We start from the raw sequence: 14573 nt of genomic DNA, 5'->3' as shown, positions 1-14573 counted from the left end.
GATCTTCAGCCTTCAGCCTCCTCAGCCTCTTGGAACAATCTGGTGCCTCTCGGACGAGCATCCATCTCCTAATTCTCTTCTTGATTCTTGACACATGAAGTACCTCTATGTAGGAGAGAGAAAGAGGAGAGAGAAATATTGGTTTTTGATTTCTTTGCTTAGTGCATCATTCCTCGCGCAGTTTGGAGCGATAGGGAGCGAAGATTGAGTGTAGATCGGGCATGAGATTAGTTGGGGGGTTGTTTACAGCCCCCATAGCTCATCCATCAAACGTGAAGAAAAATGGTGCCTTCATCCTCTTCCTGATCACGAAAAAAACGGCCATCCCCTTCATCATGATTTCCAAAATTGAGGGGGCCCCAAAGGGAGTCCCCCAAAAGGCATGCCCTTTGGACTCTCTTAAGTCCTTTCCCACTTGACATTTTGGCCTTGGCCTTCCGGGCATCCCCATTTCATCATCGGTGTCCAATTCACGGTCTCAAAAATCTTGGGCGTCCGTCTTGAAGTCCTCCACTGTCGAGCATCTCCCACAGTCTCATCTGACACACCAAAAAATTATGAAAATTCACCAATTATCGTCTATGGGTCTTTTAAGCACTTTCGGGTATTGCCGCTTAAAATCGTACTGATTGCAACCGCCGCGCCTTCGACGACGTCTATTTTTCCCCTGAAATTCAAAAATTTTGGCCATTTCTAAGCACTTCTCGGGGTCAAAAATCATCTGTCACTCCTCACTTGACCAGTCATCTCTCTTTGTTAATGTACTGAGGTATCGACCAATTTTGAACCACTCTCCCTGCATATTTGTCTCTCAAAAAAACTTCTATACAAGATATATATAACATCTAGAGTGTTTTCTCTTTGTTCTCCAAGATTCTCTTAGTGTTATAGCAACTCCTTGCATTGCTAAATTCACTCTTACAATATCATTTTCAGCTGCAAGAAAGTCATCTTCTTCCTCCTCATCCATCATCCCATCTTCATTCTCATAGCATGCCCAAGATAACATGTCTACCACTAGATTATCTCTTCTTACAATATGCTAAAATTCAAGATTCAAAGATTTGATATACACAATCCACCAGAGCATAGCAATGTTTAGGGTAGCACAACTAGTAATCATACCCAATACTGACAAACAATTAGTCTCAATGACTACACGAGCACCCATAAAATACTCCTTATCACATTTAAGGGTTGTCAAAATTCCCCATAATTCTCTTTTTACCTGTGGATACCTTCTCTATTGCTCAGTCTCAATACTTTAACACCAAAGAAAATTGCATATATTTTCCCTTCCTCATCATCTTGCCCAATCTCCCATCCAAGCCAAATTGGGTTTGTATCAACAGTAATAATGATAGGCTTTCCATGTGAGTAATTAGAATTTCTCAATGTAGGAGCAGATTTCAAGAGCCACTTCAATTTCTTCATTGCTTTTTGATGTTTCCTTTCCCAATGAAATCTTTGACCTTTCCTCAAGGGTTGATATAGAGCATCAACTACATGTGCAAAGTGGGAGATCCATATCAAATAGAACACACATGGACCCAAGAATCTACACACCTCAGATACATTCGTGTATACATCTTGCATTTTATCAATCCCATCTACTTTTGTTAGTGATGGTCTTCACCCATAGGGTCCACACATATGCCCAACAATCAAAACCTCTTCAACTTCAAAGACTGACTTTTGTCTAGAAAGAGTCAAATGCACCTCTTCTAGATGCATCAAAATCCTTTCACACTCAACAATATGGTCTTCAACAAACTGTCTACACCCATGAGCATCCATCTCTTCATTCTTTTCATCCACTACACACCCTTTGATTGGAATATCATCCAAGAAGGACATTGCCAATTATTGTATAAAATCCATGAGTACCCTACCCTATTCATAGCATTTGTCATGTGTGCCACTAAGTTTTTTACACCTTGCAGGAGTGTACACATCCATACTAAACCTAAGGTAGTCTTCATGGTTGTGATATCCCTACTCTCAAATATAAAATGAAACTCATCATACCCAACTAAAGATCACCCAAAGAATAGTTTTCTTTGGCTACAAAAGCCTCTGAAAACTCATCAACCACAGGACCTACATCCACATTTCTTATGGTTACTTTATTGACCGGTTGCATGTCTTGAATAAATCTCAAAGCCCCATTCTTTTTGGGCATAGTAAACCAACAATTTGAGTACGAGGCTGAAGAGGGCTCTAAGATCTTCATGTAAATCTTTTCATTTAGCAAATTCATTAGCTTTGGCAAGTAATCTTTAGGCACTAGAATATGCCTCAAGTTCCAAGGTACATGTGGCACAGTAAATATTACCATAGAAGAGACAACATTCACATCTACACAACTTATTTTAGTTGGCTAAAATGCAAATTCTTTCCCATGCCTAGCCAACATCTGCATAAAACAATCTCTTTCAGCCAGGCAAAAGAAACTCCTCTGCACCAACTTTCAATTCCTGTAATGTTATAGGTGTAAATTGATGACCTATATCTTTAGGATCTCGTAAGCTTGGTTGCCTTGAAATTTTTCATACAGACCCTCATTTTCTGGTGGAAGTGGCAAAGCCACTAGTTTCACCTTTTTGTCAACCATCTTATACTTTGTCTCCACAAGTGCTTCAAGCCATTGTAATCCTTCTTGTTGAGCAAACAATGCTATAACATCATACACATCCAAAGAACATACTGACAACACTCTATTTTTAGCCTCATTTTCTACATGTATAGTTGCTGAAACTTCAGTCATAGTGTTAATAATATTCATCCCATAAACAATGCCTAAAATGACTTCATTTTTAGCTAACAACCCCAGTGCTCTTAGTTCCTTAGTAGCCCACTTCATAGATCTACGTTCAACCTTGCACATAGCTTCCATAGGCTTAAACCAACATGAATTGTTTGCTGTAAACTGAGAATAACCAATAATAAATATATGCTTCATTCTATTAAGAGGTAAGTACATCCTTTGAACAACACTACTGTAGCCCCACATTACATTAGTGCTTAATGAAAATCTGGGTATTTGAATTCCCTTGCATTTGGAGGCAAAGGAGACGCTCAAAGCATATCCTGATTCCTAGGATGATTAACGCAATCAGTAAGAATTTGGACTGCTTTCCTCCCATCCTTGCTTGTGACTCTTGCATAAGCAGAACCATCATTAAGCACCTTTGTTTCCATACACACTCCTGTAATATAGGGTTGTCCCAAACACACTGCAAATGAGGAATTATCTTGTACAAAGAAGTGTTTCTCTTTTGGTACATCACCAATCATCACTTTTACATTAGGACATGCAGCATAGAGCTCCCTTGAAGAACTATTTGTAGCCCTCATATGCCAACCATGATCAATGTCCACATGCCATGCACCATTCTCATACAATCCATGCTCAATGACATTAATCTTAGACCCATGGTCAAGCAAAGCAACACAATGAGTTTACCCTATGGTAATAGATAGCATCATAGTGCATGTGGGCATAATGAGCAATATGAATTAGAGATGGCACAATCTGGGAGTAGCAACTAGGAAAACATGCAATGTTGGAGAGGAGAGACACCAATGTCACATTGTAAAGTGATAGGAAGGAGCACTTGAGTCAAGGAAGAGTTTGCCAGAAGAAAGCACAAACTGAAATGGTTTAGTTTGAGAGATTCCAGGCCTCCAATGAAGATCGGTGGCAATGGAGGTACGTGAGAGATTCATGGAGAAGTGGAGGGAGCCATAAATTCAAACTGAAGTGACCCAATCATTAGCCTAATGACTCATTAACTTGAAATCCACTCTAATACAATGTTAAAATATTGAGGATGCATGCTAAGGTGGATCACTGATGAGCAACTAGACAATCATAATGAGGCATAAGTAATGACAAGAAGAACAATTGATATTATCCAAGCATAATGCAAGTACAACTGAATGAGAATGAATGATCAAATGAGTGTGGGGATGAGCGCCTTTTATAGGCTTACAGTAGGTGGTATCGGTAGGTGGAAAAAGGTGGAAAGGGAGAATGGTATTCACCAACTATGGCTTTAATAAACCATGCATACATGACCTAGTCTAATGATTTATTTGCAATGTGATTCTTTTCCTTTCCTATTCCTCCTTACAAAGAGGCTATAGTGGATGTGATTGCACATTTCTCAACACTATACATTAACATGGCCAATGTGTCTGTACTAGATTTCTACATCTCAAACTGCTCCATTATCATGGGCAAACATGGTTGCCTTCAATTCTTGGATATATGCATCCAAGATAAGCATTCTCACTTGGGTTAATGCTACTCTTTGAAGCAAAGTGTCTCAACTTGATGATTGCAAGCTATGCTTAAATAGCTACTAATCTAATCACTACCATGCTGATATAGCCACTCTTGACATTGTCCACACTAGGTAAAATAACCACTTGTTTGCTGCTGTGATTCAAAGCTCTTGATTTTACATACTTCAGCTTTGATAAATGAGTCAAAATTGTAAGCATGTGTCAACTCCATGATGCCACAAACAATCTTGTGAAAGACCTGGCCTTGGCTATCCTATCTCAATGTGTTTGCTTCTCTTCAAAATACCTTGGTCACATAGCTCACTAGCAAAGCTCCATTGTAAGCCATTAACCCCTTCATATATTCCCTCAATAGGTCTTGTACAACAATTCCATTGTACCAAAGTTATAGAGCTTCTTGGAGCACAATAGCTCTGATACCATGTAACAAGATAGTGAGAGAGATGAGAGGCAATAGGGACAGTGAAATCCCATGTTCTTATTCCATATACTTCACACACATACATTAAAAAATGACTGGAAAGAACTAGGTCTAAGTGACTTGTTGACTACTCACACTGACTAACTCTACCAGAGTTAAGTGTACCTGACTTATTGACTATGACTCACATGCTAGAGATAGCTAGACACTAGCTGTCATGTTGGTGTACATGAGTTGAGCTTAAAGTCTCAACATCTTTGGCATGGTCTTTCTATGGATGGCATGAATCCATTCGGTCTCCGCTTAACTTCTTACAATGTTTGGCATGTAGTATTTGTAAACTACAACATTCCACCATAGATTTCTACAAATAAATGACACCTGATTCTTATCTTACTCATTCTTGGGTGCTACAAAGTCAAGAACATGGATTTCTACCTCTATCCATTAGTTGATCAGCTCAAGATTTTGTGGGAGAAGAGGGTCACTATGGAAGACATGAGCAAGCATGATGGTTAGTGATACACTAATATAAGAGCCATTCTTTTATGGACCATGCATTACTTTCTAGGATTTGGGGAGTGCTCAGGTAAGTGGGCTTCTATTCTCATTGTTGATATCTAACATGGCTTGTTCAAGTTTGTGTTGACTAGATAGGGATATTGTGACAGGTTTGGTTACCTCATATTATCATGTGTATCCATTGTGTGGGCCATAGTTAGAATCCTAAAGGTCACGGACCATGAAGAAGATGGTATATCAAGAATATGCCACTTTCTTATTGGAGGGTCATGAACTGAGAGAATGATTTCTTGGACAACCTCCAATACGAATGAATGCCCAAAGCTAGTATGTGTTAAAAATGGTCCACGAGGAGTCACATCCAAGCGGAATGCAATGGTTCTCAGTTTTTTATGAGTTGCGATAGTGGGCCCACTTAAAATCAATAATTTTTTGGATCCCATGCACATTTTCAAGAATGTGGGTAGCTTATTGTGGGTCCATATCACAAGAAGAAAGAGAAACACTGTAGGGGCATGCATGCATTTGAAGGAGATAGGCAAGATGGAGGCGCTTTGGCCATAGTTGGAGTTGCTTGCAACTACCTCATGATCCTTGGGTCCTCTCCACTAAAGAAGAGAACATGGTGAAGCAAATTATTAGGTCTATCCACACCTCAACGGGTATGACATGTTCCCTCATGTTTTCTTTTTTAAAAGATGACCAAGTAACAGGACTAAAATCCTGTGATTGGCACAAGATATGCTCGTTTATCCCAGCCTTCATAGCAAGTAATCTTAGTATTTCACTATTTTGTATTGATTCAATGTTTGTAATGCTTTCAATTTTTGGAAGTTTGTACTACAATGCCATATTAGAAAATTTGGGAATCCCCCAAGTCCCATTTTCAAATAAGGGGTAAAGATTTTGCCATGTGGCTAAATTTTAACCCATGCTTCAAAGTGGGACTTGGAAAGACAACCTATATAGTAATTAGGGTAGACTCCACTTTCAAGTAAGGGGACAACGTTTGATCATGTGGCCAAATATTAACTATATTGAAAATTACCAAACTACATGAGAATTCCCAAATTCCCTAATATAATTCTACCCATCACGATTGCGGGGTGTCTCACTCCAAAAATATGCTTGTCAATTTATAAGTTGTCAAATTTAGTGCAATGGATCTCATAGGAGATCAATACATCCTCTATTGAATCCAGAATGTGAGAAGTAGTGGAGACGGTCTATCTCTTTGAGAAGTACCTGCACATAAGCATGCTTATCACGATACAGACTCACCTCCTGGAATATCTCATGGATAAAGTGGAGATTGTGGGTCTAGTATTTCCATGCAATTAAAAGTTAGTTAGTTAGTTCATAAGTTAGTAAACTTAGCTAGTTAGTAATAAGTTAGTTAGTAAAGTTAATTAAGTTAGTAAGTTATATAACTAATAACTAACCTTACTAATTAAGCTAATAACTAACTAATGTTTAAACATTTAACGTTTAAAAAAAGAAAATGAATCAAATTATTCAACATGTTCACTGTGCCGACCATCTCATCATCAACGGCATCATCGTCATCATCTTCATCATCGTCATCATCATCATCTTCTTCTTCATAATCATTATCATCATCCTTGTCATCATCATCATCATCATCATCTTTGTCGTCTCCTTTATCATAATCATCTTCTTTACCTTAAATATCTCCTTTACCACCAAAATAAGCATCGACCAACCTCACGACTCCCCCCTTTTTCTTCAGAAAAATAAAATAAAAAATAAAATAAAAGAGAAAAAAGCTCCCCACTATGAGTGGAGGAGCTATCTTTGCACAAAGAGAGCAGAAAGAGAGGGGAAGGGAGAGGCAGCATGCACTTCCTTTTGCCTATATAAAGGCATGCCCTCTACTCATTTTGTAGAGAGGCACAAGGAGATTTCGAGAGGCTATGAGAGGGAGGTAGAAGGATATCTCCCCCACCCAAGTGGCTGCGAGAGAGAGAGAGAGAGAGAGAGAGAGAGAGAGAGAGAGAGAGAGAGAGAGAGAGAGAGAGAGAGAGAGAGAGAGAGAGAGAGAGAGAGAGAGAGAGAGAGAGAGAGAGAGAGAGAGAGAGAGAGAGTTATATTAACGTCTTCCAAAGACCAAAACTGGCCTATGAGACAAACTGTGATACAACTGATGAGGTCCAGCTATCCAAAATAAAAGTGCTGAATGAAAAGCTAAAAACTGGAAACTGAAAATACGGTGCTGTGAGTGTGATAAGTGTCATGTATGTGTATGTGCGTATGTAGCTCTGGTACTCCAGATAATAGCTACAAAAGGGGAACAAATGTCGGCTGTGATAGGGGAACAACTGTCGGCTGTGATAAAGTGGTGCGATGTGTATATGTAACAGATGCAGGGAGATATACTATCCTGGGATGTAGTAGCAGTCGTCGAAGTCGCTAATAGCAGGTGATCCCTTCTGGATGCAGGATGTGGTACATCGGCAGTGGAGAAAGAGCAAACTGGAGATCTGAGATCCAATGTGTCGAGTGTCGTCGGATCTCAGTCTGCTGTCGATGTAGATCAAGAATCCTCCGGATCTCCTGTCAGTGTGGCTGTGGGGTCCGAAACCCACGAATCCTCATGCAGCGTCGGGTATGCTGGTCCTCGGTGTGTTGTAGTGTGAGCCCGGAGGTCTGGCTGGAGGCTGGTACAGTAACTCTCACTCTGTCTGTCTGAAAGAACTGTGTAATAGTCGTCTGGGTGGGCCCCTCTCTGACTGGGACCCGCTGTGTGCTCTGCTCTCTGATGTGCCATGCCTCTCCCAGAAAACGGCCAAATGATCTCTAATCCATATCAATCATACATCCCTGAAGTGATCTGCTCAATGTGTATCTAGATCTCAACTCTGAGTATGCCGGGCATCTGAGAACAAAATGCTCCTCACTCTCCACCTCTGATCTGCAAAGGGGACATATCCTCTCCTCCCGTGGGATGCCACTGGCTCTGCCACTCTCAATCATAAGCTGATGTGATGATACCCTGAGCTGTCCAATAAGAACTCTCAATCGATGTGGCATATAGATCTGCATATATCTCGGAATCTCTATGAATCCCTGCTTTGATATGCTCAAGAACTGTGTATAATAATGTGCCATCTTCGATGGCAGTGGGGCTGTGCAGGGCTGACCCATGTCCTCTGTATATAAATATGCCATATCTCCTGTTTGATGACTCTGTTCCTCTCAGAGAGAGAGAGGGTGTAAGTGGGAGCCTGAGTATCATATAGAAGAGGTGGGAGTCTATCAATGTCCAGCCCATGTCTGCTAAACCAAGCTTTAGTCTGTGCATACCGTGATGTGGTATCCCCCGCTTGAGCCATCTCCTGAGATGCCATATATGCTCTGTATGCAATGTGATCTCTGTCCATATCCTGAAATCTGTGTAAGAAGCAGACTGTCTGAAATAATGCCTTGACTAGCATGGGCAGTGTGGCAAGCTCTGCTCGCACAATGTCATGTGGGACTGAGGCCTTGCTGCGAATCAATCTAGATATCATGATCACCTGAGGTCTCTCCATCAATGTCCATACATAATCGGCAAGGACTGGCCCCCATATAGCTGCTCCATACATCAGTGCTGGAGTAACTAGAGTATCAAAGAGCCACCCCTTGGTGCGGGGCTCCTGGAAATGTGCCTGATGACACTGTTGCTCCATAAGAGCCAATGCTGAGTATCCTCTAGTGAGGTGGTCACGAGTTGCCTGTGTCATCGAGAAAGTCCCTGAAGCTGCTGTAAAGGTGACTCCCAAATATACATATGATCCAGTGACCTCAATACTCCCTCCTACTGCCATGAAAATACTATGTTTGTGTATCTGAGCTGATGTATGGAATATAAGAACCTTGGTTTTACCAAGGTTCACTGTCATGCCTCTCTGTATGCAAAAATCATCCAATGCTAATAAATGCTGCTGTAATCCCTGAGCTGAATCTGAAACCAACACAATGTCATCTGCATATAATAAGATATGAACTGTGGCTCCACTGAGATCTATACCTCCACTGGCTCGCTGTTGAATAAACTCTGCTATCTCATCAATGTATAGCCCAAATAGAGTCGGTGAGAGTGGGCATCCTTGTTTCACACTAATGGTGCTCACAAGGGGATCTGATATACCTTCCAGACATCTGACTCTGCCAGTAACCCGCTCATATAGTGCATAAATACCCCACATCATGTCATCATCCACCCCCAGATCAAGTAGGCGTCTGAAAAGCCTCTCTCTCGGAACCATGTCAAAGGCTTTGCGAAAATCCACAAAGCAACAATACAATCTCTGTTTCTTCACTCGTGTTTGGTCGATCAGACAACGGAGAGTGAGGATGTGGTCTATGGTAGAAAATGCCCGTCTGAACCCTGCATGTCCAGGTGTGCGCATGCACTCTCTCTCTGCCAGCGTGCTGAGAGAGAGAGAAAGAGAGAGAAGAAGAAGAAGAAGATCTTGAGAGGTTGCGAGAGAGGGAACTAGAAAGAGAGTTAGAGAGGAAACAAATTAACTCAACCTCCCCTATCTCGGTTTTCAACTCGGCAATCTTCCCTCAGGCTATCCCATCCCAAATTCATTCCACCTTCTTTATCTCTCGAACCCACTCGTGAATTATGGCTCCAAAGCAATGAGGTGCAAAGACCATGAGAACCACTGCAACTAGTCAAAGAACGGGTATTGCGAGAGATACAAGAGTGCCCGAGGTTGCTGGAGTTGCCACTACCAATGGAGCATCAAGTGTGGCAAACACAAGTGTAAGCAAAGAAGAAATTTCCAATGTCATGGTCCCAAACTAGGTTGTTCACAACTGAGAAATAGGCTATTATTTTCATATAGCCACGTAAAATACTAAGGTTTTTGCTAAAATTTTACATAAAATGTTAGCTTTTGCATTGAATGGTATAACTACTTATTAAATTACATGGACAGCATCCATATAAAAATTAAATATATAAAATATTAGCTTTCATATTTACACTTACATGAAATGATAGTTTCATCTAGAGAGCGTATTAATACATGCATAAATGGTTAACTACTACCTATAATTTGTAGTTAGATTAATCGAGATTATAATTCATAGAATCATGATGGAATAGTTGCAAGAGGATATTGCACAAAATAAGTAAATGACTTATGCACACTCGAGATTAATAAAATAACTCGGCATATTTATTATCAAATGTGACAATGGTTAAGAGTTGATTTATGCTTAAAAAGTAAAAGTCTATTCATAGGTCTCGTAATTATCTCGCTAAGTTATTGTTGCAATATTTTTCAAAGTATCAACTAAAGGAAGTTCACTTATGTTGTGGATAAATTATCCCTAAACAGGAAATTCATGTCTTGCTTAACAAAGTTAAAATAATTGTATTCAACACTTCTCTAAGGGGAGGAGGATACTAATTAGATGGTAAGGTTACCTTAGGCTAAGACCTACCTTGTATATGTGAAGCTATGAACTCCACAATGGTGTGATTGTCATTGCTTGAAAGGATTGTTTTTGTTTGTTAGAATCTAGATCTCTGATTAAAAATATTGACAAATAGGATAAAAGGAAAGATCGCGCTAGGCTACCCCTAAGCTAGCTACAAGACCCTACTCCAAGGGGATCATGGTTATCACTTCGGGAGGCTTAGGAGGGTTGACATACCACACTCCCCTTCATCTCCCCTTCGTCTCCCATTCTCCTCAATCCAAGGAACACCTTTTTGTAGTCCATCAGTGGGTTTTCTAAATGATGCTACCCGATGCTCCCTTGGAGTATCATGGGGTTTGTCACTTAGGCCCTACTGAGTTTATATTGCAATGGAAGAATTCTGACCCAACCCACTAGGATCGATCTAAATTTTTGGGTTCTATTATCAGGAGAGTCTCCTAACAACTAGCTAGCATCAGTAATTTTTGGGTGCCTTCTTCAAAAGGAAGATTGAATACTTGGGATTCATAGTGTCTAAAATTTTCTTCAACACAAGATATGGTCATTTCGAATTCATTGTGATGTCATTTGGGTTGACAAATGCTCCAACCACCTTCAGCACATTAATGCAAGACATTCTCAGACCTCATCTTGGTGATTTTGTTCATACATTCTTTGATGACATCCTAACTTATTCTAAGGAGGAAGAAGATCATAAACCACATCTTCGCATTGTCTTGAAGACAATGAGAACACACAAGTTGTATGCTAAGAAGAAGAAGTGTGCCTTCTTGAAAAGGAAGATTGAATACTTGGGATTCATAGTGTCTATTGAAGGTATATCAGTAGATCCTACCAAGGTCAAAGATGTTCAAGATTGGCCACCCCCAACCACTATCAAAGAAGTGAGAAATTTTCTAGGTCTAACAAGATGGTATATGATATTCATCAGAAACTATGCCCGAATTGCAGCACCTCTTATAGACCTACTCAAAAAGCAAGTTGCTATTATTTGGATGCCAATTGACAAATCTAGTTTTGAGCAACTAAAGCATAGTTTGATAACTACTCCTATCTTAAGGCTACTTGACTTAAGCAAGGAATTTGAAGTTGTCATAGATGCCAGCTCTCTTGCATTGGGATATGCACACTAATGTAGGAAGGTCATCCTGTAGCTTACTCTTCGAGAAAGTTGAAATCCCATGAAAAGAGTTATGCTACTCATGACCTAGAGTTGTTAGCTCTGATTCACGCTCTCAAATTATGGAGACATTACTTTTTTGGAGATAAGTTTTCCTTAATCACAGATCATAAAAGTCTTAAGTGGATTTTTACTGAGCCTGATCTTAATATGAGGCAACGATGGTGGATCAAAATTTTGCAAGAGTATAACTTTGAAATTAAGTTCAAACCTAGTAAAGAAAATGTAGCAGCAGGTGCCCTTAGTTGTAAAGCCTTCCTTAATGCTCTTATCGCGTTGAAGAACCATCTAGGGCAAAACTTTGGCTACAATGGTCTCAATGTCAACTAATCCTATCATCAAGTTCACTAAGGATGAAGCAAATAATGACCCAGACTATCAACAAATTTTTTGGGGAGTTGAGAATAAGGAATAAGATCCCAAATTCAAGACTAAGCATCAATCATTCTCTATAGATGAAGACAAATGACTTGTTTATTTCAGAATGAGACTATGCATTCCTTCAAGTCAGACTCTTAAGAGAAGAGTACTTTGAGAAGCACATGACTCTCCTTTTTCAAGACACCCGGGGTATGCCAAAACTTTGTATTATTAGCAAAGACTCAAGGGTGATGTAGTTAAGTATGTGAATGTCTAAATTACCAAAGGGTAAAATCTGAAAGTGTCAAGTTACCAGGAAAACTCCATCCACTTGATATTCCCTAGATGAAATGGGAGTTTATTAGCATGGACTTTGTAGTTGGGTTGCCTTCTATGCAAGGAGGATATAACTCAATAATGGTAATAGTAGACACGCTAACAAAGGTCACTAATCTTATTTCAACAAAAACCAATTAAAGCTTCAGATATTGCAAGAATTTTTGTAAAAGAGATTTCTAGGTTACATGGGTTACCTACAATGATCATTAGTGATTGTGATTCTCTTTTCACATCACATTTTTGGAAAAGTTTATTTGAAGCCATTGGAACCTAACTTTGTTTCAACACTGCTTATCATCCACAAACTGATGGTTAGACAGAATGAATTAACTAGGTGATTGAGGATATTCTATGCACATATTGTAGCAAGGAACCTAAAAGGTGGATTCAATATCTAACCTTAGTGGATTTTTCTTATAATGCCTCCTATCATTGAAGTATTCAGATGACTCCATTTCAGGAACTATATGGTCAAGATTACCGTATGCCACTTAATTTTTCCAATCCTACTCTAAGGGTAGAAGCTTTGAGAAAAATATTAGAAAAAATGGATGATCAAATCAAGATTATCAGAGAAGATATTCAAGTTTTCAAGGATCGACAAAAGGCGTATGCTGATCTAAAAAGGCAAGAACAAATATTCAAAGAAGGAGACATGGTCTTCATTTATGTCCACCCAAAGGAAAGTTCTTTATCTTTAGGAGATTTTAAGAAGCTAAGTCCAAGATATTGTGAACCCTATAAGCTTCTCAAGTGCTTAGGACAAAGTGCTTACAAGATACAACTTCTTGAGAATATAAAAATCCACAATCCATTTCATGTTAGCCTAGAAGTCCTTGAGCTATAGCCTAATAGAGTAATTGATGTAAAATATAGAAAATTGAGAAGAAGAACCCTTAGAGAATACCTTGTCCAGTGGAAAGATTATCCTAAATAAGATATTACATGGATAGATGAGAATGTTCTTTATCAACAATACCCATCATTTCTCTCAAGATGAGAACATCTTGATTTCTCTAAGGAAAGGATGATGTAATATTTCCACACAATTAAAATTTAGTTAGCTAGTTTATAAGTTAGTAAATTCGGTTAGTTAGTAATAAGTTAGTAACATAATAAGTTAGTTAGTAAAGTAAGTTGAGTAAGTAAGTAAGTAAGTAAGTTAATAAGGTTAAGTTAGTAAGTTATATAACTAATAACTAACCTTACTAACTAAATCTAATAACTAACTAATATTAAAAATTTTATGTTTAAAAAAAGAAAAGGAATAGGACTATTCGTTGCCAGCCACCTCATCATCACCATCATCTTCTTCTTCTTCCTCGTCCTCATCATCATCGTCATCACCACCATCTTCATCATCTCCTTTATCATAATCATCTTCTTTATCGTAAATATCTCCTTTACCACTAAAATAGGCATCGACCAGCCTCAAGAATCCTCCCTTTTTCTTCAAAAAAATATATAATATAATATAATAAAAGAGAAAGAAGCTTCCCACTCTAAGTGGAGGAGCTGTCTTTGCATAAAGAGAGCACAAAGAGAGGGGAAGGGAGAGGTAGCATGCACTCCCTTCTACCTATATAAAGGCATGCCCTCTACTTATTTTGTAGAGTGGCACAATGAGATTCCGAGAGGCTACAAAGGGAGGTAGATGTTGAGATGACAAGCTCAACACATGCGGACATTGATGATGGACCGCCTGGTTAGATGGGTCCACACATCTACACTTAGCACGTCGGTGGTCATTATGACTCACACATGGCCACTGACTCATTACTTATTATATTTAGGTTGTTACACCTATTTACAGCTGGCAAAGTTATAGCGCCAATCGACTAGTGTAGTCGGTTATGCATTGTTTGACTTAGTAGGCCACTTTCCTTTATGTTGCATCTTATCTATACTTTGTGTACATTGTAAAGTGTGTGGAAGAAGAAGAAGAAATCATCAAGAAAACGTTTTGGCCTCCATCTCTCT

The sequence above is a fragment of the Lygodium microphyllum genome, chromosome 10, assembly GCF_053477565.2.
Source record: "Lygodium microphyllum isolate KBCC chromosome 10, Lygodium_microphyllum_v1.1.10, whole genome shotgun sequence".
Lineage (NCBI taxonomy): Eukaryota > Viridiplantae > Streptophyta > Polypodiopsida > Schizaeales > Lygodiaceae > Lygodium > Lygodium microphyllum.
This window is presented reverse-complemented; position numbering follows the sequence as displayed.